We start from the raw sequence: 4,331 nt of genomic DNA, 5'->3' as shown, positions 1-4,331 counted from the left end.
TTCATTTAGTAGGGCAATATTTCTCCAATCTAGATTTTTGTCTCTCTAAAGGTGTTTCATCTTGTTTCGCACAGGCCAAGCACTATAAAGTGATGCTATTGCATTTTTTTTCACTGCCTGTGACCACCCACATGTTTCCCACAGTATTCTGACGTTCCATGTTCCTATGAGGATAGTTTTTTTTGCGACTGTAGTTTTGGGGTTTCAATTTTAATTTTTCTCGGTTGAAGAAGGGACATCGACTCCGTGGCTTCCTTGCGGGTTTGGCTGCATAGCTTTATCCTTCCATAATGTACTTCTATTATGTGGAGCCCTGATATTTCGAGTACTGGGTAAAGTTTAGATTTGGCTTTGTTCTCTGTAACTATGCTTTAAGTAGAGAAGTAATTTGCCTATAACACAATCCCTTACTTGAAGGACAGAGTCATCGTTTACAGAAATATGCGCACAAAAAATGTGAAACGTAAAATGCGCAAACAAAAATAGCGCAAACAGAAAAATGCGCATTTTTCTTTATTCACATTTATCTGTAGGAGCGAAATTCCGTTGCGTTTTTACTATCTCGTATATACGAATTATAGAGAAAGTATTGTAATTGTGCACAAAAATAACATAAAATTTTGACAGGTTTCACCGTTTTACTTCTCAGTCCTTCATCACATCCGGAGTATAGAGAACTTATTTTAATCAGGCAAAAATTATAAATGCAAATATATAAACATTTTGGCGTTTTATGCGTTATCGATTCGTAAAAATTGGACTTTGCAATTCTGTCCGTTGACTGTGTGTGTGTCTGTGTGTAAACACGACAACTTGAGTACCGTTACAGCTAGGTTGATGAAATTTCATATATAAGTATTTTATCAAACTCGTAGATCCTGATCAACTTTTGAGCGATTTCCGATAAACGGAAACGGTACTTTTTCTACTTTGAATTTGTCAAAAGCCTATAACTTGAGTACTAATTCAGATAGATAAATGAAATTTCACATGTAAGTAAAAGATCTAATTCACTCCCTACCGTCAAATTTTGAGTAATTTTCGTTGATTGAAGGTACTAATTAACGCTATTTCCGATTTCTCAAAATAACGAATGTAAATTTATAAAGTACTAATAAGTTTCCGCAATATTATGCACGTTTTATTTGGTGTTCACAGGTGTGCAATTCTTTTTTTCTACGAGATTTTATTCTATTTTAAAAAGTTTAAATATTTAAAATGGATTAGAATTCATGTCTATATTCCGAGTTCCCATCCCCTGTTTTTTTTTTACAAAATAATATTCGTGAAAGTTTAGGGGAGATCGCTCCCGGTTTATTTTTTATATTAACGCTGTATTCATGCATATTTTTTCGGTCAACAGTCCCGCAATTCCCTCCCCCTATACACGCGTGTTTCTAAAAGTCAATATTTTTGGACCTACTTTTTCAGTATAGAGGTCATGAATGGGTACCCCTATAGAAAAATGAAAACTGATATTCAGAACAGCCATTCCAGTGAGATTTCTATGTCCAGTTATTATCTCCCTCGTTAAGTTTTGCAACCATATCATAGATGGGTGGACTAAAAGGAAAGTACTGTAATCGCCCAAAAAATCGTAATTGAAATTTTCACAAATCTCGACCTTTTACACCTCCTTGAGTCGAAACATTTTGTCAAAAAGTGAGAATTCGATTGCCAAGCCTACACGCCACAGTAAAATATTCCGAGCTCTCGGAAAACTTTGCACAAGCTGGACATTGAAGTTTCCGACGCATACAGGGGAGACCTACACAGTAAATATACGAGTCAACACTGGGTAAGTTAAAATAGGTACCGATATACACATAACCAAAAGCAAAGTACAACCCAACTAATCGAGATCTTAGAAAAACAAAGTTCTAATGTCCATATAGAGAAAAGTATCAAGTCCTTAGTGACACATAAAATTTCACTAGATTCTCAATAACAATCGCCAAGAAAATTGGAATAATGTGTCTAGCTAAGCCCACCAGAGGACTCAGAGTTTCAAATAAAAACATTTCTGCAGAGCGAATTGTCTGTAAGTAACCCTGAAAGGCAAGGGTGGTCTTACGCCAGCGTCTAAGTACAAATTACCACGTAGTTCCCAGGCCGGGCATTCGACTAGTTGTGTGGTTTAGTAGACGCGTGCCACGCAAGAAAAAATCATGAAAATGAAGAGCGTAGCTGTTTTACAACAGGGCAAAGCAGGTGTTACAAGTCATTGTATGGTCAGATTAGAATAGGATAGAATAGTCTAGAACTAGGGGAGAGTGCGTGTGTGAGTTGAGTTCACCGTAGTGTGTAGTAACCCCGGTGTGTTTATGTATTGTAATCCCAAAGTCGAATGCGGGTATAATAGAGGGAGTAAGCGATTGTGAGGGGACAGCGAGTTAGGGAACAGCGAGCTAGTTGTTAGAGGTTAGGACGAGGTCTATTCTGGAATGTGAATATGTGAGACCGAATAAAAGTATTGAATGTAAACACGAGTCGTTCTTGAGTTGAAACTAACCAGGACGTAACAGCAGACAAAAAATAGTTGCCGAACAGCCGAACAGCTAAAATATGTTTAAACTAGATCTAAGATTTATTAGTATAAAAAGTGCAAACGGAATAGAAAACTCTTTACCCACTCATAGTTTCTATGTATATAGTAGTTAATCTAATTTCAAGTAATCTGTTAGAACACACGAAATTGATTTTAAAAACTGATCTGACTGTAAAATATAATCGAATTTTTTTTCCACAAAAACGTTTTAATAACAAGCTTTTATGTAGGAATGCACAAAATAGTAGAAAATAAATTATAGACTACTATTTAAATAACTATAAAGAAAAGCGTGGGTCACTTTAGTATCTATTGGATACCTTTACTAATGTTTAGGAAGAGACTCACGCTTTTCTTTATAGTTATTTAAATAGTAGTCTATAATTTATTTTCTACTTTTTAGTGCATTAGTACATAAAAGCTTGTTATTAAAACGTTTTTTAAGAAAAAAACTAAAAGTACTTTAAGTGTTTTTATTTACAACAGAGTTTCTTGACTAAAAATCATTGCGCGCCTATTGAACGTGATGACGCGCTATTTAACTCGATGACGCGTGTGGAGTAGTTGGATAGAAATGCCTACTAACTTGGTCAAAATTTTTTATTATTTCATAAAACATTAATTAAGCATCCAATTAAATCAAATTTAATGTCACGATGCACCGTCTTCATGTCTGTGCCCTCGTTCCAACTATGAACCCTATCTGCAAGTTAGAAGTGCCTGAAATTTTGCTCGGCCGTTTCGATCTAGACTGACGACTGACGATAGAGGAAGCGAGAGAAAAGCTTGTAAAAATTCATAAAAAACGTTTTAATAACAAGCTTTTATGTAATAATACACTAAAAAGTAGACAATAAATCGTACACTACTATTTAAATTATAAAGAAAAGCGTGGGTCGCTTTAGTACCTATTGGATACCTTTACTAATATTTGAGAAGAAACCCACGCTTTTCTTTATAATTTAAATAGTAGTGTATGATTTATTTTCTACTTTTTAGTGTATTATTACATAAAAGCTTGTTATTAAAACGTTTTTTTACGAATTTTTTTCCAGTACTTTATATGTTTTATTTACAATATAGTACATGACCAAAAAACAAGTGCGCGCCTATTGAACGTGATGGCGCAACCATTGAAAGCGATGGCGCAGCTATTGAACGTGATGACGCGTGTGGTGTGGTTGGATAGACATGCCTACTAATTCGGTCTAAATTTTAATTAATTCGTAAAAAATTAATTAAGTCAAATTTAATTTCAGATTGCATTGTCTTCATGTCTTGACCCACGTGCCAAGTGTGAATCGTATCGGTCAAGTAGAAGTTTCCGAATTTTGAATCCGGCGTTTCGGTCTAGACAGACTCAATGACGAGGAAGTGAGTTAAATAAAAGCTTGTAAAAACAAACAAAAGCAACCAAGCAAGAGCTCTTTTAGGTTTGAAATTTACAATCAACGCGTTCATTAAAAGTGCGATTAAGTTTAGATCTACATCTAACTAGTAAATTTGTTTTTATGTTCTAGTATACAGAATGTAGAGGAAGTATTGTAATCGTGCACAAAAACTACACGACATTATTTACAGTTTTCACCGTTTTACCTCTCAGCATTTCATCATATACGGAGTGTAGGGAACTTATTTTTATTGGGCAAAAATTCTAAATCCAGATTTATCACAATTTTCGCGTTTTACGCGTAATCAATTCGGAAAAACTGGACTTTGAAATTTTGTCCTTGTGTGTGTGTATATATGTTTGTGTATGTGTGCCTGTAAACAATATACCGTT

This window comes from Physella acuta, unplaced genomic scaffold (genome assembly GCF_028476545.2).
Source record: "Physella acuta isolate Inbredline_101_S28 unplaced genomic scaffold, ASM2847654v3 ptg000150l, whole genome shotgun sequence".
Lineage (NCBI taxonomy): Eukaryota > Metazoa > Mollusca > Gastropoda > Physidae > Physella > Physella acuta.
This window is presented reverse-complemented; position numbering follows the sequence as displayed.